This window comes from Bos taurus, chromosome 8 (assembly GCF_002263795.3).
Source record: "Bos taurus isolate L1 Dominette 01449 registration number 42190680 breed Hereford chromosome 8, ARS-UCD2.0, whole genome shotgun sequence".
Classification (NCBI taxonomy): Eukaryota; Metazoa; Chordata; class Mammalia; order Artiodactyla; family Bovidae; genus Bos; species Bos taurus.
This window is the reverse complement of record NC_037335.1, coordinates 82,803,782-82,825,075: the sequence shown is the minus strand read 5'-3', so window position 1 is coordinate 82,825,075 and position 21,294 is coordinate 82,803,782. Positions and strand designations below refer to the sequence as shown.

General features: G+C 41.3%; 1 long non-coding RNA gene across 3 annotated transcripts; it reads left to right on the top strand.

Annotated features, from left to right (window-relative positions):
* The first annotated feature begins 1,973 nt into the window (after positions 1-1,973).
* Positions 1,974-20,873, top strand: LOC112447893 (uncharacterized). Of its 3 annotated transcripts, none has more exons than XR_003036161.1 (4): positions 1,974-2,025; positions 2,500-2,555; positions 19,510-19,615; positions 20,448-20,873. It is a non-coding gene; the product is annotated as an uncharacterized lncRNA (long non-coding RNA). The 3 variants fall into 3 exon arrangements; XR_009495642.1 differs by lacking the exon at positions 1,974-2,025 and adding an exon at positions 2,034-2,122; XR_009495643.1 differs by lacking the exon at positions 1,974-2,025 and adding an exon at positions 2,130-2,310.
* The last annotated feature ends 421 nt before the right edge of the window (positions 20,874-21,294 follow it).

The window sequence follows — 21,294 nt, the reverse complement described above, 5'->3', positions numbered from 1 at the left end:
TAAGGTGGCTTGCTTTGACGTGTTTACTGTTATTTAATTTTTGTGGCAAGCTGTTGGTGGGCCTTTTCAGTCAGGAAACTTAGTTCCTTCAGTTCTGGAAAATTCTATTTCTCTGGTAATTTTTTTCATTCAGAGTGAAGAAAGTCTAGCTCTCAAATTAGGTGGACTAGTTTCTCGTATTTTCTCTCATTTTTCAATTCCTTGTTTATATGTCCTTCATTAAAAAAATAAATTTCTTCAACTTTTATAATAGTTTTATAAATTCAGGCTATTTATATTTATATATATTCCTCTTTATATGACACCTTGATCATGCTTTATGGATGCAATATCTCCTTTTTCTTCATTCAAAAAATGAATTACAGATTTTAAAAAGTATCTTGATTTCTGCATTATCTCTTTCCTTTCCTTTCTTCCTTTTTTTTTTCTATTATTCTTCACAAAGACTTTCCTCCAGTATCTGCTAATCCTTGAGTTCTTACATATTTAAGAATGATAAACTATTACAACATCAAGGGAAACTGCATGGAAAGGTTTGCTTTTGGTGTGGTTGCCCAGAGAGTAGCTGGCTATTCTGGGGAGAAACCCTCGAATGTCAATACCTTCCATCAAGGCTCCAGTTCATCAGCGTTTTCCCCAGAGAGGCACTCTGATTTCCTGCTGTGGGATGTGGTGGAGGGGAGGGCCTATGCCTGAATTTCAGAGTTGGAAGCCAAGTAAGGATAAGGACTTGACTTTTGCCTCATGCTCTGTTTATTCCTGGGCCTAGATTCTCTTTGCTATATCATCTCTAAAGAGTGATACTCCTCATGGTTGAGGGAGGGGTGGTCCCATGCTGTGACGAGTGGGCAAAGGGACTCATGACACTTTTGTCCATTTTCATTGAATCCTCTTGTTCCAGCTCATTGGGACCTCTGCGTGAGAATCACCAGATGCTTCTACTCCCTGAGACTTCCTGGGTTCTGAGGTATGAACCTGCCCTCAGCCCCTGGCCCAGCCCCTGCAGCCCTGGCTCTCTGCCTCCTCTGGTCTGCTCAGTTAATCACCACTAGCTCTGATTGCTGCTTTCAGAAGTTTAACTGACCTCTTTCTGCTCTAACTCCTTTCATGTTCTCTTTGCCTTTTGATGTCTTTTTCATTTCTTTTCTGTTACTTTAATGGGGTATTGTGAGGGAGTAGAGGAAATGTGTTTGTGCTTACATATATTTCCATAAAGCCATAACACCTGAAGTCATTTACCAACCCACCTGTGTGTCTCTTGTCCACATTTGGGACAATTCCACTGTCTCCTAGCTGCCCATCACATTTCCAGTGAAATGGCCTCCCCTCTTATTTGGAGTTAAGTGGGGCAGAGGAGAAGGGTGGGTAGGATCTACAGGACTAGGACCCTTACTTTCAATGCAGAATTGAAATGGGGGTGGGGGGGTGGGCATGAAGCAACCCCTGCTAGTTTTCAGAGTATCAGACAGTACTCCTGGGTCTAAATAACTCTAAGACTATGTTAGAATTTAATCAAGGAGTAAAACAGTAAGCTAATCCTTAAAGCTGCCAAATTTAAAATGAAGCTGTATGAGGAAAAAACTCCCGCGATGAAACATTTCAGTGCCCGTCTAAAAGAACAGCTATTGCTCTTTTTAGTACTTTGCATAAAAAAAAAAAAATCGTTTCTGACTATAATGAAAAAGTAGGGTTGGGGGATGGAGAGACTTGAAAGTCCCCCTTTGGCGTAAGAACTGCCTGAAATGGTGGTTACTGAGCCAAAAATGACCCTTCTACTTTATGCAGAGTTCATAGATGAACTGTTTGGATGAGTCGTGTCTGTTTCTTCAGAGGCCATCTGCTGAATTCCACTGGTGGGCACAGTGGCCAAGGACTCATGGACAATGCACCACAAGAATAACCACGGCCCCCCTCCCCCCAGTCCCATGAGTGGGTGGAGTAAGAATCCTGGAGCTGGATTCTTGGCGGACCCTGAGGGTTCTTTGCTGAGAGGTTGCCAGGAGACCTGTGGGGATGTTGGGAAAGGTACCAGCTGGGACTGGGCTTGCTCCTGGGTACAGAATGTTTTATTCAGTGGGGAAAAGTAGTGTTGGGCCATATGAATAAAGACTTCAGATTCTGGGTAGGGGACTGTTTAACTCTCTCCCTCTTCCTTGGGCTCTAAACACAGCCTAAGGCACTTGGAATTTGGCCCACACTCATCATAATATAGGTGACAATGAAATCTGGGCCATCCCAAATCAACGAATCCTTAACAAGCCAAAACTGGCTGTTGGGGCTTGTCTGAAGAATTGTGACGTTGCCAGTTGGGTAAATATCCTTTGTATAAACACACTCAGTAATGGGAAAGCTATTTTCTTCCCAGTTAGCAGGCTCTTTATAAGACGGCTCTTGTGTTTCTACTTGGAGGCTGAAAAAGTTGTCCTCCCTAAGCACTTAGGGTCCTGATATAGGAACAAGATGAAATGTCTGATTCAGCAACATTTGTTTTTAATCCAGCCCAGGGTACTGTGGCCAAGGCCTGAGAAGAGGAGGAGGACAGTAGGAATGTGAAGGTGAGTGATGGTAGGGAGGAGGCATGTGGGGATGGTGGACAGAAAAGTGGTCCTCAAAAGATATATCCAAGTCTTAACCTATAGAACCTGTGGATATGACCTTATTTAGAAAATAGAGCCTTTACAGGTGTAATTATGTTAAAAAATCTCAAGCTGAGATTATCCTGGATATAGGGAGTCTAAATCCCCAATGACTGATAGGAATCCTTGTAAGAGAAAGGAGAGGGAGATTTGAGACACATATAGTCATGTGGAGATGCAGGCAGAAATTGGAGGGATACTGCCACAGCCAAGGAACTACCAGAAGCCGGAAGAGGCCGGAAGAATCCTCTTCTAGAACCTTCAGGGAGAGTGTGGTCCTGCTGACACCTTGATTTTACACTTTCTCAGAACTCTGAGAAAATAACTTTGTTTTATCCCACCAGGTTTGTGGTCATTCATTACAACAACCCTTGAAAACAAATTCAGTGGGGGAGATCTGGAAAGAAAGAGACAGGTAGTAGAAATGTGTAGGCAAGGGCAAGGACAGCCATGGAGACTGAGGCAGGGAGAGACAGGGGCTGTGTAATAACTCCTCCTCCCTCCCTGTCTTAGTCTGCTCTGGTGACCACACAAAAGAACATTGACTGGCTGTCTTAAGTGACAGAAATTAATTTTCTCATAGTTCTGGACTCTGGATGTTAAAGGTCAAAGTACCAGCATGGTCAGTTTTCAGTGAAGACTCTCTTCCTAGCTTGTAGATGGCCAGTTCCTCACTGTGTCCTCCTAAGGCAGAGACAGCAAGTTCTCTGGTGTATTTTCTTAAAGACACTAATCCCATCACAAGGGTCCCACCCTCATGACCTGATGTGAATCTCTAAATAACATCTCATCTCCAGCATTTGATTTTTGAGGAGATGCAATTCAATCCATAGCACTCTCCCACTGCATGCATTTCCCATCATAGGTCTGGCAACTTAGTAGCTGAAATTGGACAGAATTCTGCTGTATGAAACATGGAAAACCACTCTTGATTGAAGGATACATTGAAGAGAAGAGGTTATGTTAAGAATCAAAGAGGAACACACTTGTCTCAGGTTCTAAATGACAATTATTCCAACAGTTTGGATGATAGTGAAGGCAGCCAGGGCATCATTCAGCAGCTCTGTGAAGTGCAGGCTGGGAATGATCTTTTCAGTTCAGTTCAGTTCAGTCGCTCAGTCATGTCCGACTTTTTGCGACCCCATGAACCGCAGCACGTCAGGCCTCCCTGTCCTTCACCAACTCCCGGAGTCCACCCAAACCCATGTCCATTGAGTCAATGATGCCATCCAACTATCTCATCCTCTGTTGTCCCCTTCTCCTCCTGCCCTCAATCTTTCCCAGCATCAGGGTCTTTTCAAATGAGTCAGCTCTTCGCATCAGGTGGCCAAAGTATTGGAGTTTCAGCTTCGGCATTAGTCCTTCCAATGAATATTCAGCACTGATCTCCTTTAGGATGGACTGGTTGGATCTCCTTGCAGTCCAAGGGATTCTCAAGAGTCTTTTCCAACACCACAGTTCAAAAGCATCAATTTTTTGGTGCTCAGCTTTCTTCACTGTCCAACTCTCACATCCATTCATGACCACTGGAAAAACCATAGCCTTGACTAGATGGACCTTTGTTGGCAAAGTAATATCTTTGCTTTTCAATATACTATCTAGGTTGGTCATAACTTTTCTTCCAAGGAGTAAGCGTCTTTTAATTTCATGGCTGCAATCACCATCTGCAGTGATTTTGGAGTGCCCCCCCCCCCCACCGCCAAAAAAAAAGTCTGACACTGTTTCCACTGTTTCCCCATCTATTTACCATGAAGTGATGGGACTGGATGCCATGATCTTCGTTTTCTGAATGTTGAGCTTTAAGCCAACTTTTTCACTCTCCTCTTTCACTCTCATCAAGAGGCTTTTGAGTTCTTCTTCACTTTCTGCCATAAGTGTGGTTTCATCTGCATATCTGAGGTTATTGATATTTCTCCCTGCAGTCTTGATTCCAGCTTGTGCTTCTTCCAGCCCAGCATTTCTCATGATGTACTCTGCATAGAAGTTAAATAAACAGGGTGACAATATACAGCCTTGACATACTCCATTTCCTATTTGGAAACAGTCTGTTGTTCCATGTCCAGTTCTAACTGTTGCTTGTTGACTTGCATACAGATTTCTTAGGAGGCAGGTCAGGTGGTCTGGTATTCCCATCTCTTGAAGAATTTTCAACAGTTTGTTGTGATCCACACAGTCAACGGCTTTGGCATAGTCAATAAAGCAGAAATAGGTATTTTTCTGGAACTCTCTTGCTTTTTCGATGATCCAGCGCATGTTGGCAATTTGATCTCTGGTTCCTCTGCCTTTTCTAAAACCAGCTTGAACATCTGGAAGTTCACGGTTCACATACTGCTGAAGCCTGGCTTGGAGAATTTTGAGCATTACTTTACTGGTGTGTGAGATGAGTGCAATTGTGCGGTAGTTTGAGCATTCTTTGGCATTGCCTTTCTTTGGGATTGGAATGAAAACTGACCTTTTCCAGTCCTGTGGCCACTGCTGAGTTTTCCAAATTTGCTGGCATAGTGAGTGTAGCACTTTCACAGCATCATCTTTCAGGATTTGAAATAGCTCAACTGGAATTCCATCACCTCTACTTGCTTTGTACGTAGTGATGCTTTCTAAGGCCCACTTGACTTCATATTCCAGGATGTCTGGCTCTAGGTGAGTGATCACACCATCGTGATTATTATCTTTTAGGGTCCCATTAACTTCCTCTTCTAGCATTTTCCTGCCAGGAGGGATTCCTTGACTGGTATTCTCCTATTATAAGCTGAATTGTGTCATCCCCAGAACACATATGTTGAAGTCCTCAGACATCAGAATATAAATGTATTTGGAGATACGGTCTTTAAAGGGGTAAATAAGTTAAAATGGGGTCATTAGGTAGCCTAATATAATCTGACTGCTTTCCTTGTAAGAAGAGGTTAGGAGACAGACATGCACAGAAGAAAGACCCTATGAAGACAAAGGAAGATTATGACCATTTACAAGCAAACTAAAGAGAGAGACCTCAGAAGGAGACAAACTCTGTTTGATACCTGATTTTGAACTTCCAGCCTCCAGAACTATGAGAAAATAAACTTCTGTTGGTTAAGCCACCTTGTCTATGGTGCTTTGTATGGCTATGTCTGAGGTAACTAATGATTCTCCAAGCCTAGTGCTTCAAGTAGAACCTTCCTTGCTCTATAAACAGGCTCCTGACTCCAGACCATGTGCATTCTAGGATCCTCATCCCCTTGGCCTGTTAGAGCCTCCAGGAACATGTTGGAACTCCTGTTCATTCATTCTCACCTAACCACGAGAGTTTTAGTAAGTTACTCAATCTATTGGAATCTTTTCTTCATCCAGAAAACTGAAGATAATCAGTTGTGCAAATTAAATGAATTCACATACACAAACGTGTAACCAAGCAAGACCCTATGTGGCCTTCCTAGAACAGGCCCCACCACCTTCCATGTCCTCCGCCTGCCTATTTTATGTTGAAAAATTTAGCCTCCTAGGCCTTCCTGGACTTTCAAAGAGTAAATTTTATCAGAGAAGTGAGAAGATACAGAAAAGAAAACAGTCAAACAAGACAAAATAATAGTTAAGCCACTAAACAAAGTCAAGGACCTTAATTCTTCCTCAAAGGCATAGATAATAATCTGGGCCATATCCTTTGAGCTCTTCTTCAGATACTCAAACCCCCATCAGGTGGAAGAAGTTAACTGCATGCTGCCCACAAGCATGTAGACCCCAGACTGGTTGGAAGCAGAAGGTTGATGATGTTGACTCCTGATTGCCTCACCACCAACTTATCAGAAGAATGTCCCTGAGCTGATCATACTTTTGATAATCCCATCCCTCACTCTATCTTTAAAAGTATTCTCTGAAAGCCTTTGGGGAGTTTGGGCTTTTTAAGCACTAACTTCCTGGACTTTCTGCTTGGCACCCTGCAATAACCACTGCACTTTCCTTCACGTCAACTCGCTGTCAGTAGCTTGGCTTTACTGCTTGTGGGCAAACAGTCCCAAGTTTGGTTTGGTAACAAAAGGATTAAATAAAGCTGAGGCCCAATCACTCTAGCACCTTCTTCAATTTTATCTACACTAGAGGACATTTGCCATGTTTTGCAGCCCAACAGCAGAGGTAGTCTGCCTCTTTGGAGGAAAAGCAGATAATCTATGAGTTAGGGCCCTGTCTCCCACTGCGTGAAGATGAGTCTGGAAGTGGGGCAGGCAGTGTAACTTACTCATTCAGATTCTCCCACTCAGGTTAGGTAGCTTTTGAGGTGCTTTTAAAGTGTCAATCCATGTTGCTTCCAGGAATGTTTTCGAACTCACCATCCGACAAGTCAGGATCACTTCTCCAAGTCATAAGTGCTCCCCGCTTTCTGTGGCTCCCCAAGTCTATCAGTCAACAGACCCCATGGATACCTCTGTGCAGAATCTCCCTTAGTATCCATCCCGACTGACCCTACTTTGCTTCTACCCTTACCATTTCTGTCTCCAGCTCTGTCGATAGGCTTCTCAGGGATCCTTCAGCTTCTAGATTGTTCTCCTCAGTTCAACCCATCTTGTCCACAGTTTCTAGATTAATAAAGAACTGTCAAAGCTGCCACATTATATACAAAATATTAAGACTGAGAGTCAAGTTCTTACTCAAATTGAGTTATTTAAGATACTCCGTTACTTTCCTTCACTATTATGTGCTCAGTGTGGGCACTCTTAAATTTCACTGTGTTTTGGGATTAACCGCATTGTAGAGAGACAGAAAGATAAAAGAAATAAATTGAGAAAAGATCCGTAGAAACAGATTTTACACCATAAAAGAGTAAATTATTAGGTGTTAGAAAAATATAAATGTTGCAGTGTGTTTTATATGCTGTTTCCAAGAATAAAAATATGCCAAATCTGTGGGTAAAGGAGTTGGTTAGTCAGATTTCTGGATGGCCCTTCCTTTAAACTGTTAGTGCTGCTGTGCTGCTTTATGGGCAATAACCAGTCAGCAAAGAGAAGAAAATCTGAATAGAGGCCTTGGAGGAAAAGCCAATTTGAGGATCAATTATTGCCTTGTTAAGCAGTAATATGGGGTTATTGTAGATTTGGGAGAGTATGGTGGTTAAAATGTACTTTCTAAAAACCAAGAATTTTCCAAATTTAAGAAGTAACTGAAAGAGTAATTTAAAGAAATGCAGTCTCCCCATGGAACCAGATTATGAAACAAAAAAAAAAAAAAAGGGAAGGGAATGATGCTAAATGGAAGCAAAATAGAAGTGACCCTTCCAGACGGTTATTTTGAAAGTCCTTTCGAAGAAGCCATCTACTAGACAATGCTACCAAGTGACCCGTGTTCTATTGTTTCGCATTTCTAGGGGCTAGAAGTCTGAAATCAAGATGTCAATAGGGTCATGCTATCTCTGAAAGCCCTAAGGAGGGTTCTTCCTTGACCTTCCAGCTTCTTGTGGCTGCCAGCATCATTGGTGCTCCTTGGTTTGAGTGTCCTATGGGATCACATGTACTCTTACTCTGTGTCCATCTGTGTCTACACTTCCCTCTTTTTATAAGGACTTTAGTCATTGGATTGAAAGGAAAGTGAAGTCACTCAGTCGTGTCCGACTCTTTGCGACCCCATGAACTGCAGCCCACCAGGCTCCTCTGTCCGTGGGATCCTCCAGGCAAGAATACTGGAATGGGTTGCCATTTCCTTCTCCAGGGGATCTTCCTGACCCAGGGATTGAACCCGGGTCTCCTGCATAGTAGGCAGATGCTTTACCGTCTGAGCCACACACGAATGCAGTATACTCTCATCTTAACTTGGTTATATCTGCAAAGACCCTTTTTCCAAATGAGGTCACATTCACAGGTATTGGGGGTTAGGATTTTAATACCTCATTCTAAGTCAATGATATCACAATGAAGAGAGCATGCCAGAAGTTCTTTGTTATTAACACAAAAATAGTATTAATAATAGCTACATACTCAAAACTACCCAGAGTAACATCAACTTCTGGCATGACAGCATGAGGAGCTCTACTGACCCACTTACTCAGTGAAACTGGTGAAAAACTGTTAAAAAAACTCAACAATTTAAGGCTTCTGGAAATGATCCTAAGGGGGAAAAATAGCAAAGTGAAAGTCTGCTATTTAAGAAAAAGTATGAAAATTTGGTAAGAATGGTGAGAGTTTATGGTACTTGAACTGAGACTGCTTCCTTCCTACTCACTCTTAGTTAAGTAAGGGTGGAGACTCCATTCCAGAATTCTGCAACTAGGGACAAGGGCTCCTTTTCCCAGCCCTCCCAGCACATGGAAGTCTTTCTTCTCCAGAGGAGCAGGTTGGCAATGTTTCTTATCCTGTCCACAGATCCCCATTGCTGAAACTAAGTTCCAGATGAGTGCGATCAAGAGGTCACCTTTCTGGTGGATTGGAGGGTCTACTTTGGGCACAGAATGCTGAAAGGACTGTCCCTAGTCATTCTTTCCTTGACTTGTGAGGGGGTGGTTCCAAGTCAGAAGATGCAAGCTCAGAGGACCTCTGGCTGCCCTACTTCTCCACCAACTACTCAGCTCGTAGAGTCGGGGTATCATTCAGAGAGGAGCCTGCCATTGTTCCCATCCCCAAATCCAGAGTCCTGAATCAGATATTTTGCTGGAGAATGGGATTGGGAAAAGGGTAAGAAGGAGGCCATTAAAAAAGATAGTTTCTAATATTTTCCCAAAGGAATTGAAAGTCAAGCCTAAGGATGCTCTCAAAAACGGTGGAGGTTATGGTAAAAGGGAATTGGGAGGAGATTCAAAATACATGATAAACTGTAAGCCTGTTAGTTTGTGGGAGAAAATTCAGAATGAATCACTAGGGAGGAGTCTTCTTGGGTTCAGAACAAATATCAAACACTGACCTCAGGAACTATTCCTTCAAAGGAGTCACAACTTCATTGGATTAGTTTGTAGAGCAATTTATGCTTTAGGGCATTGCTGGAATCAATATAGCACTCAGCCAACAATTAATAGAGTTTTACAACTGGATGTGGTCAGAGAAAAAGTAGCTGATAACCCCAGCAAGATCACTGTCATCCAGGCATGACTGTGGTTATACCCAAAGCTGTGCATCTTTGAGAAGAAATATCAGAGGCTGAACTCTATGGAAGGGGAAATAGATTTCAAGAAAATAATCTAGCCATTCACTAACAAATAAAGAATTAAATAACAGTAACAAGACCTGGAGGATGAGAGGAAGACCAGTATCTAGAATTGCTACAATATTTCCAACAAAAATTTTAAGGCATGCAAACAAATATAAAAGTATGATTCATACAGCTAGAAAAAGCCAGAAAAGACACTGCCTGTGAGAGTGACCACTACTGTATTATCAGAAAACTTCAAAAGATTCATTGTAAACATGTTCATAGGGCTAAAAGAAAATATGATGACCATGTTGCATCAAATAAAGAATATCAATAAGGAGATAAAAGTTATTTAAAAAAGAACCAAATGGAAATTCTGGAGTTGAAGAGTGGAATAACGGAAATAAAAAATTCATAAGAGGAACTCAACAGTGGGTTTGAACTGGCAGAAGAGAGAATAAATAAACTTGAAGATAAATCAGTAGAAACCATGCAAGCTGAAGAACAGAGAGGGAAAAAGTATACCAAAACGCTTATAGTGGAAGTACCAGAAAAAAATGAGAGAAGGGAGCAGAAAGAACATTTGAAGAAATAATGGCTGAAAACTTCACAAATTTGTTGAGAGATACTGGTCTGTGGTTTTCTTGCAATGTCTTTTCTAGTTTTGTTACTAGGGTAATGCTAGCCTCATAAAATGAGTTAGGAAGCATTCCTTCTGCTTCTGTCTTCTGAAAGAGCTTCTAGAAAGTTGATACAATTTTTTCTTTAAATACGTGTTAGAATTCACCAGTGAACTCACTTCGGACTCATGCTCTCTTTTTTAGAAGGTTGCATGCATCTTGAGAAATTTGTATGCAGGTCAGGAAGCAACACTTAGAACTGGACATGGAACAACAGACTGGTTCCAAATAGGAAAAGGAGTACGTCAAGGCTGTATATTGTCACCCTGCTTATTTAACTTCTATGCAGAGTACATCATGAGAAACGCTGGACTGGAAGAAACACAAGTTGGAATCAAGATTGCCGGGAGAAATATCAATAACCTCAGATATGCAGATGACACCACCCTTATGGCAGAAAGTGAAGAGGAACTCAAAAGCCTCTTGATGAAAGTGACAGAGGAGAGTGAAAAAGTTGGCTTAAAGCTCAACATTCAGAAAACGAAGATCATGGCATCCAGTCCCACCACTTCATGGGAAATAGATGGGGAAACAATGGAAACAGTGTCAGACTTTTTTTTGGGTGGGGGGCCTCCAAAATCACTACAGATGGTGACCGTAGCCATGAAATTAAAAGACACTTACTCCTTGGAAGGAAAGTTATGACCAACCTAGATAGCATATTCAAAAGCAGAGATATTACTTTGCCAACAAAGGTCCGTCTAGTCAAGGCTATGGTTTTTCCTGTGGTCATGTATGGATGTGAGAGTTGGACTGTGAAGAAAGCTGAGTGCCGAAGAATTGATGCCTTTGAACTGTGGTGTTGGAGAAGACTCTTGAGAGTCCCTTGGACTGCAAGGAGATCCAACCAGTCCATTCTGAAGGAGATCAGCCCTGGGATTTCTTTGTAAGGAATGATGCTAAAGCTGAAACTCCAGTACTTTGGCCACCGCATGCGAAGAGTTGACTCATTGGAAAAGACTCTGATGCTGGGAGGGATTGGGGGCAGGAGGAGAAGGGGACGACAGAGAATGAGATGGCTGGATGGCATCACTGACTCGATGGACGTGAGTCTGAGTGAACTCCGGGAGTTGGTGATGGACAGGGTGGCCTGGCGTGCTGCGATTCATGGGGTCGCAAAGAGTCGGACACGACTGAGCGACTGAACTGAACTGAACTGATGCATGCTAAATCACTTCAGTAGTGCAACCCTATAGACTGTAACCCACCAGGCTCCTCTGTCCAAGGGATTCTCCATGTAAGAATGCTGCAGTGGTTTGCCATGCCCTCCTCCAGAGGATCTTCCTGACACAGGGATTGAACCTGTGACTCTTTATATCTCCTTCATTGGCAGCCAAGTACTTTAGCACTGGCACCACCTAGAAAGCCTCATGTTAGAAGGTTATTACTCATCAATTTAATTGTTTTAGGCCCATTCAGATTGTCTGCTTCTTCTTGTATGAATTTAGGCAGACTGTGTCTTTCAAGGATTGAAAGATTCAGTTAGGTTGTCAAATTTATGGGCTTCCCTGGTGGTTCAGTGGTAAAGGATTCACCTGCAGTGCAGGAGATGTGGGTTCAATCCCTGAGTCGGGAAAATCCCCTGGAGAAAAAAATGACCACCATATAGCTGTTCATGGTATCCCTGGTTTTACTGAAAAACAGTGAACTTACACATCCAGGAAGTTCAACAAACTTTAAGTAGGATAAATGCAAAGAAAGCCACAAACAGACACGTCATAGTTAAAATGTTGAAAGTTAAAGCCAAGGAGAAAATCTTGAAGGCAGCAAAAGAAAACTGACTTATTACTTACAAACAAACTCCAATAAGATTGGAGCTGACTTTCCAGCCAAGATAATGGAGGCTGGAACGTATTGGAAGGACATAAAATAGTCAATGAAAAAAACAGAAAAAACTGTAAATTAATAAAAGTCTCTATAATCAAAACCATCTTTTAAAAATGAAGGTGAAATAAAGACTTTCCCAGATAAACAAAATCTGAGAGAATTTGTTGGTAGAACAAATAGTTTTATGAGATAAAAAATTCAAATATCCTATAAGAAATACTAAAGGAACTTTTTCAGGCTGAAAGCAAGTGTCTCCAAATGGTAATTCAAATTAACATGAAGAACAAAGACCACAGGAAAATGTATCTGTGTAATTATAAGATACAGTTTAAATACAGATTTTATTCCCTCATAACTGATTTTAAAACACTAGCATAAAGTAATGTGTATATAATATATTTGGGGGCCTATGGGGTCGCAGAGAGTCGGACACGACTGAGCAACTGAACTGAACTGAACTGAACACATAAATAATAGGATATGTGTGATACGTTTGCCAATAATAGTAAAAGAAGGAAGGTGGGTGGGAGGAAAGCCTTACTGGGCTAAGGAAATGTCTACAGATTGTAAAGTAAGAATTATAACAATGCATTGTTAGGTTTGTAACATTAGTAGCTCTGCTGCTGCTGCTGCTGCTGCTGCTAAGTCGCTTCAGTCGTGTCCGACTCTGTGTGACCCCATGGACGGCAGCCCACAAGGCTCCCCCGTCCCTGGGATTCTCCAGGCAAGAGCACTGGAGTGGGTTGCCATTTCCTTCTCCAATGCATGAAAGTGAAAAGTGAAAGTGAAGTCACTGAGTCTTGTCCGACTCTTAGCAACCCCATGGACTGCAGCCTACCAGGCTCCTCCGTCCATGGGATTTTCCAGGCAAGAGTACTGGAGTGGGGTGCCATTGCCTTCTCCGATTAATAGCTCTACTGTATACCAAAATAATATGACAAAAAGAGAGAATGAGGAATATAACTATATTAATGTTTCTATAAATCATTGAAATGAAACTAGTATAAACCAGGAGCCAATTCTGACAAGGTAAGATATATATGGTAAGTCATATACATCTTATCTAAATCACTAAAAATCTTTCAAGATATAGTGGGAAAAAAAAGTATAGAAGTTAAAATGCTACATAACAAAATATTTACTTAATGTAAAATAATAGTAAAGAAGGAAGGTGAAGTTTGGTTTAACATCCAGTAATCAATTACTGTAAACCGTCATATCAATAGAATAAAAAACAAATATCATATGATTATCCCATAGATGCAGAAACAAGCATTTAACAAAATCCAACACTCTTCGTGGGCTTCCCTTGGTGGCTCAGATGGTAAAGAATCCGCTTGCAATGCAGGAGACCTGGTTCAGTCCCTGGGTTGGGAAGATCCCCTGGAGGAGGACATGGCAACCCACTCCAGTATTCTTGCCTGGAGAATCCCCAAGGACAGAGGAACCTGGCAGACTGTAATCCATGGGGCTGCAAAGAGTCAGACACAACTGAGCAACTAAGCATACAGCACAACACTTCATAAAAAGACTGAACAAATGCGGAATAGAAAAGTTGTTCAAACCAATAAAGGGTTTGAAAGGCTGTGAAAAACTCAGAGCTATCGTCATACTTAATGATGCAAGACTGGATGCTTTTCTACCGCTATCAGGAACAAAGCAAAGATGTTAGCTCTTGCCACTTCTGTTCAGCATTATACTTGAAGTTCTAGCTGGGGCTATTAAGCAAGAGAAAGTAATAAAAGGCATATGGATTGAAAAGGAAGAAATAAAACTATGTCTATTTTCAGATGATATGATCTTGTACATAGAAAAACCTAGGAATCCACTAAAAAGCATTTAGAAAAAAAAAAACAAGTTTAGTAAGTTTTCAGGATGCAAGGTTAATATGCTGCAAAGAATCATATTTCTATACACTTGCAGTGAGGGCTTCCCTGATGGCCCAGTGGTAAAGAACCCACCTGCCAATTCAGGAGATGTGGGTTCAATCCCTGGGTCGAGAGGATCTCCTGGAGAAGGAAATGCAATCCATTCCTGTATTCTTGTCTGGGAAATTCTAAGGACAGAGGAGCCTGGTGGGCTACAGTCCATGGAGTCACAAAAGAGTCAGACATGACTTAGTGACTAAATAGCAACAAGACAACACTTGCAGTGAACAATCTGAAAATTTTAAAAAAATTCCATTTACACCAGTTAAAAAAATAACTTAGAAATAAACCTAACAAAAGAAGTGTATAACCTGTCGTCTGAAAACTGCAAAACATTGTGGAAGAAATTACAGGTCATCTCAATAATTGGGAAAGCATTTTATGTTTGCGGATCAGAAGGTTTAACATTTTTAAAAAATTCATCTGTATGTTTATTTTCAGTGAAACCCTACTTTGTATTCTAGACTATCTCTTCTGAGGATAAGCAGACTTTAAATAACTTGTACATTGTCTATTTAAGTGCTCAAATACTAAAATACACAAATTCAACTACATTCCAAATAATTTTCCCTAAGATTTATCAGGTATTTAACAGACCAGGCCTGCCCAACCCCTCTACACCCACTGACAAGCAAGTTTAATCCTGCTAAGAACACACCCATACTCACCCATCCTACCAGATAAAAGGCAGAGAAAAGAAAGGCAACCACTTTTTTAAAGTTTTTTTTTTAATGTGAATCATTTTTTAAAGTTTTTTTTTTTAAGTTTCTTTTTATTTATTTATCTGGCTGTGCCAAGTCTTGGTTACGGCATGTGAACTCTTAGTTAGAGCATGTGGAATTTAGTTCCCTGACCAGGGATAGAACCCAGGCCCCCTGCATTGGGAGCACAGTTTTAGCCACTGAACCACTAGGGAAGTCCCATTTTTAAAGTCTTTATTGAATTTGTTAGCATATTGCATCTGTTTTATGTTTTGGTTTTTTGGTTGCAAGTTATGTGAGGTCTCAGCTCCCTGATCAGGGATCAAACTGGCACCCCTTGCATTGAAAGGCGAAGTCTTAAAAACTGGACCGCCAGGGAAGTCCTGGTGCAGCCACTTTTGAAAACAACCTGGTAATTCCTCAAATGATTAAATACAGAGTTACCATATATCCCAGTAATCCCACTCTTAGGTATTAATATATACCCAAGAGAAATAAAGTCATATAATCATAAAGACATTTGTACACGAATGTTCATAGCAGTATTATTCATAATAGCCAAATGGAGACAACAACCCAAATGTCTGTCAATGACAAGTGAATAAACAGAATGTGATATAACAATGCAACAGAATATTATTCAGCCATAAAAAGAAATGAAGTACAGATACCTGCTACAACCTGGACAAATCTCGAAAACATTATGCTAAGTGAAGGAAGTCACAAAAAATCTCATATTGTATTATTTTATTTTCATGAAATGTCCAGAAGAAAATTTATAGAGACAGAAAGTAGATTAGTGATTGCCTAGGGGTTAACAACTGACTGGTTCAAAATTGGGAAAGGAGTATGACAAAGCTGTATATTGTTACCCTGTTTATTTAACTTATATGCAGAGTACATCATGCAAAATGCTGGGCTGGATGAGGTATAAGTTGGAATCAAGATTACCAGGAGCAATATCAACAACCTCAGATATTCAGATGATACCACGTGGTAGAAAGCGAAGAGGAACTAAGGAGCCTCCTGATGAAGGTGAAAGAGGAGAGTGAAAAACTGGCTTAAAACTCACATTCAAAAATTGAAGATCATGGCATCCGATCCCATCACTTCATGGCAAATAGATGAGGAAACAATGGAAATAGTGACAGACTTTATTTTCTTGGGCTCCAAAATCACTGTGGATGGTGACTGCAGACATGAAATTAGACGATGCTTGCTTCTTGGAAAGAAGGCTATGACAAACTAATAGCGTATAAAGAGGATGGACTGACAAAGGTCCATGTAGTCAAAGCTGTGGGGTCTTTCCAGCAGTCATGTACAGATGTGAGAGTTTGACCATAAAGAAGGCTAAGTGCTGAAGAATTGATGCTTTGAACTGTGGTGATGGAGAAGACTCCTGGACAAGGACTCTGGAGAGTCCCTTGGACAGTAAGTTTAAACCAGTCAATTCTAAAGGAAATCAACCCTGAATGTTCATTGGAAAGATTGATGCTGAAGCTGAAGCTCCAGTACTTTGACTACCTGATGCAAAGAGCTGACTCACTGGAAAATACCTTGATGCTGGGAAAGATCGAGGGCAGGAGGAAAAGGGAGCAGCAGAGGATGAGATGGTTAGATGGCATCATTGACTCAATGGACATGAGTTTGAGGAAACCCAGGGACCCAGTGAAGGACAGGGAAGCCTGGCGTGCTGCAGTACATGGAGTTGCAAAGAGTCAGACATGACTTAGGGACTAAACAGCACATCAACAGAGGTGGGGAAGTGGGGCTGGCAGGTAGGAGGTACTAGGCTTCTTTTTGAGTTGATGGAAATGTTCTAAAACTGATTGCGGTGATGGTTGCACTTATCTGTGAAAATACTTTTGAGTTTTATACTTTATGTGGGATTGTATGTGAGCTAGTTCTTAATTACCCAGAGTGAAAGATTAGCCCAGCACCAGAACTCTATCAATTTAATGCACCCCCTGGGCTTCCCTGGTGGCTCAGATGGTAAAGAATCTGCCTGCAATGCAAGAGACCCGGATTTGATCCTTGGGTTAGGAAGATCCCCTGGAGAAGGAAATGGCAACCCACTCCAGTATTCTTGCCTGGATAATTCTATGGATAGATGAGCTACAGTCCATGGGGTCTCAAAGAGCTGGACACAACTGAGCAATTAACATTACAATAAAGGCAGACCAATGCAGGGCAACCACCTAGGAAATCCCTATAAACTAGAGTACTGCTGACGCTGGGCTTCGCAGGTGGTGCTAGTTGTAAAGAACCCACCTACCAATACAGGAGACGTAAGAGAAGCAGGTTCCATCCCTGAGTCAGGAAGATCCCTGGTGGAGGGCATGACAACTCACTCAAGTACTCTTGCCTGGAGAATCCCATAGACAGAGAAACCTGGTGGGCTACAGTCCATAGGGTTGCCAAGAGTCAGATACAACTGAAGTGACTTAGCACACACTGCTGAAGATAGAAGAGGGGGCTATTTTATTACACTTTGTATTACTGAATATGTGCAAAATGCATTGGGGTGCTCCACCTACCTTCTTATTGTTTTTCTCCTATTCTATTATTCTTCCTTCATTGAGCTCCATAAAACCTGAAGCAAACAATCAATGGAACGGGGATAGTCATCTTTCTGAGGACTGGGGAAGGAAGAACCATTTCATTTCCCATTTGTCTGACTGCGCTGTGTTCTTAGCAAGAGCTGGTTGTGGTAATGCAGAATCTGGTCAGGCAAAGAACAGAAGAGCCATATTAGATCCTTCCCATTACCTTCAACTCTCCCACAGTTTATAAGTTCCATGGTTTATTTGTAATTTTAAAATCCTTTTTCCCTTTTCTTTTGTTTTCTATAATGCACATTTATGTTGTAAAAGAGCCTGAGTTTCTACAATAGGCTTTTATGTGTGCTTTTGATTCAAATATAAAAAGATCCACTTCAGTGTAATAAACAAATACCCAGCTGTTATTGCACTAAATAATTGACAAACCTCAAACACATTTGGACTCAAACATACTTCTTGTTCTCCCTGCAGAGGCCACCAGCATACCCCCTCCCCTAACCTCACTAAGGAGCTTGAGAACAAATCACCCTGCTTTTGGACAATGAGTCTGTGCCTCACTATTTTAAATATAAATAAGTTTGAATTGGGAGTATTAGCGTGTCTCATTGCCGTTCCTGATGGAGGCCATGCATGCAAAACCTAGATTTGGGGTTTGGATATTCCACTGATTTATTCCTGGGCTGATTCTGTTTGGAGCATTTCCTATGCTCTAAGCAAGACCCCCCACTTTCACCCCCATGCACTGTGGGAGACTTGGAGAGGGAAGTCCACTTGGGTGTGCAGTGTGGGTTACTTTCCCCAGCACACGTCATGCATCTGTTTATCTCTCACTCTGAACTCATTTTGGCTTCTGCCTTTCCGTATATACCGTGTTCCTCATCTTAATGGATGGAGCCACTATATCAATTCACACTAGTAATTTTCCTACTTATTCCATGAGGGAGATACAAACTTGAGTTGGTTTAAGTTGTCATATTTTGGGGGCCCATTTTTTACTTGGCCTACCATGCTAACTGTGTATCTATACACGAATAATGCTCAGGCTCAAGCTTTTGGCCACAAGGGAAGCCCCCACCAAGCTAAATTTCAGAGATTCCATCATTAAAAACAGAAGGGGAGAATGGATACTGAGAAACACAATACTTCATATAGATCAACTCTAAGCCCAGTTGACGGAATTCACCAGAAATCCAGAACCTCCTTGATTTGTTGACGTCCTCAAAGATGCTTCAGCTCTGGATCCTCGGTCTTCCTTGAGAAGCAGGAACTTGGGTGGATTCCTATAGAGGCCGGAGAACTTCGTCCACGCAGGGCTGAGTGCAGGTCCTTTAGCAGCCGAGGCCCGTGTTCTCCCACCACTGCTGCTGCCGGTGGCCCTCAGAATACTGACTTATAGGCATAGCTGTTCCCAGTGGTGGCCGAAGGGAGGGACAAGGTTCTCCTCTGAACAACCAACCAGCCCTTCCCCTTAATTCCCCATACACAGAAGAGAATAGACTGTATCTTTTCTGAGAATTTACTGAAATTTGAGAAAAGTAAGATGGAAACACAACAAGGAGGAGGGCTTTCAGTGAATGCACAGGCCGGGGACCTTCTAGGATTCTTTATCAGGCTGCTTCCTCCTCATGCCATCAAAAATGCTCTGAGTATCTCTGTTCTTCACACTCTGCACAAAATGACCCTAAGAACTGCTTAGGAGAAAATATATAATGTCATCTCAAAGGTCCACTTCTAGAGCTCCTGTTCATTTTCCCAGGGTGTGACGACATCTATTCCCTACAGAACCACCCACAGGGTGTGGTATTAACCCATGGTCCCAATAAGAACTTCATAATTCTCAGACAGAACAGTCCCTAAAGTCTGGACTATTGCACTGTGAGTGCCATCACATAAGTACAGCTCAACCCAGCAGGGCTACAATAACTTCATTCCAGCTTCTGTTTACTCTCATCAACTATTCATCAACTGAATTATTCTATCTCAAACATGTCATTAAAAAGCCTTTTGCTTTCTTTCCATCGGACTCAGTTGTAATCCACAGATCTTAGCAAAGCAGACCTCATGTTGCTCTCTGCATGTCTCCATCTCTCTAGATGCAGGATCTTTATCAACTAGAATGTGTTTGACTGGAAGTCAAGCCTCTCACACTCATAATTTCTAAGTCTGGCACCTTTCCTGGGGAGAAAGAGAGGTTAGAAGGTAAGATATGACAATAAGCCATATAGTAGCCCTGTTTGAGAAATGTACATTCTGAGATTGGCCTTCTGGTAGTCCTGTCTGTTTAATTTATGGTGATAATTTCTCTAACAATAGTACTAGTAGACAGATATGATGGGATTTAGGGAAGGGGTGTGTGTCTTTCTGGACCCAGTAACCTCTATAACCCAGAGTATCTTCTTAAAACTGTTTCTGCCTTCTAAAGTAATAATAATCCCAACCCGATTCATAAAAAACTTTTGAGCTTAACTCTGAGAATTCTAGAAAGATATGGTCTTTGCTGAAAAAGGGCAGCCCTGGGTTGTACCTAATATCATGTAGGTTTTTGTCCTAGTTTTTAATGACATCAGTGCAATGCAAGTATTCATCAATTAGAAATGTCAAGTTAAGTGACATGACTGTTTGTAATGGGGCTTTCTACTAATAGCAGACTCTGATGATCCCAGTAGATCCTCAGCACATCTGAAATTCCATGTCACTGGAATCGCCAATGTTTATTTTATGCGAAAAGGGAAGCCCACGTTGAACTTTGTACATGCTTTACATGTTTGCAATTATGCCTTTTCTTCTATTTGTTGGTGCACATTTGTATCCTGTGCTCCTGGCTCCTATATCAGAAGTTTATCACTCATGGGAATTAACTTGTTATTTGAACTTAGAATTTCTTTAGCTGGAATCTCAACTGTGGGAAAACAGTGGAAGAATACTCTTATCTGCAGTGGTGATGATACTTTCAGCCAAAAGAAATGGAAAAGGGAAAACTGGAAGAGAAGAGATTGTGGGCCAAATAAAGGGTGTTCTTTTCTATATTTAGCAGAAAATGTCCCCATGTGAGAGGAAAGGAAGCCTCTGAGGACCCCATGAAGTGATACCCAGCAGGGAACTGCATTTATTACTCTGGAGAATTCTCTTCTTCCAGATCCTGGAGAAGCAGGCAGGAATTTTCTCTACTTGGATATTTTTGTTGTTGAAAAAGAAAAGCAGAAAAGTAGAGATGATAATAAACAGGTATCCAAGAATCAGCTGTATTAAATGAGCAGATGTTATTCAGATATATTTACTTCTGACCCTTTTTTTTTTTAAGTAAAATATTGTACATATTTTGAAGTCTATGAAGTCCCTCCTCCCAGTCCTTCTCCCCAACAGCAATTGCTATGGTATCATTCCAGCCCATGAATCAAAATTTACATTTGTATGCGTCTGTGCCTAATAAAGAGATTTATTTTGTAGGTTGAAAAGCATACCATGTAAATGGCATCAGATTGTATTAACATTCTGCAGCTAGCTTTCTCCACTCTAGATTTTTTTCTAGCTCCATTCATGTTGGGACATGTAAATCTAATCATTCATTCTGACTGTTGCATAATATTTCTTCATGTGACTACATCAAATTTATTTACCCATTATTTTACTAATGGACATCTGGGGTGCTTTCAATAAAAATTAGTGCACTTGTGCTGTTATTCCTAGAATTGGAATTAGTGGTGTACAGAGTATTGACCAAGGTCACAAGAGATGCTGTAACAAACTCATACGTATAATGGCTCAGACAAACATCCTGAGATGCTCAGAAAAGCGTACTGACTGCTGTTGAGCAACAACAGCAAAGTTGAGCTGTTGCATGAGGGACTATGTGGCCCACAAAGTCTAAAATATCTACT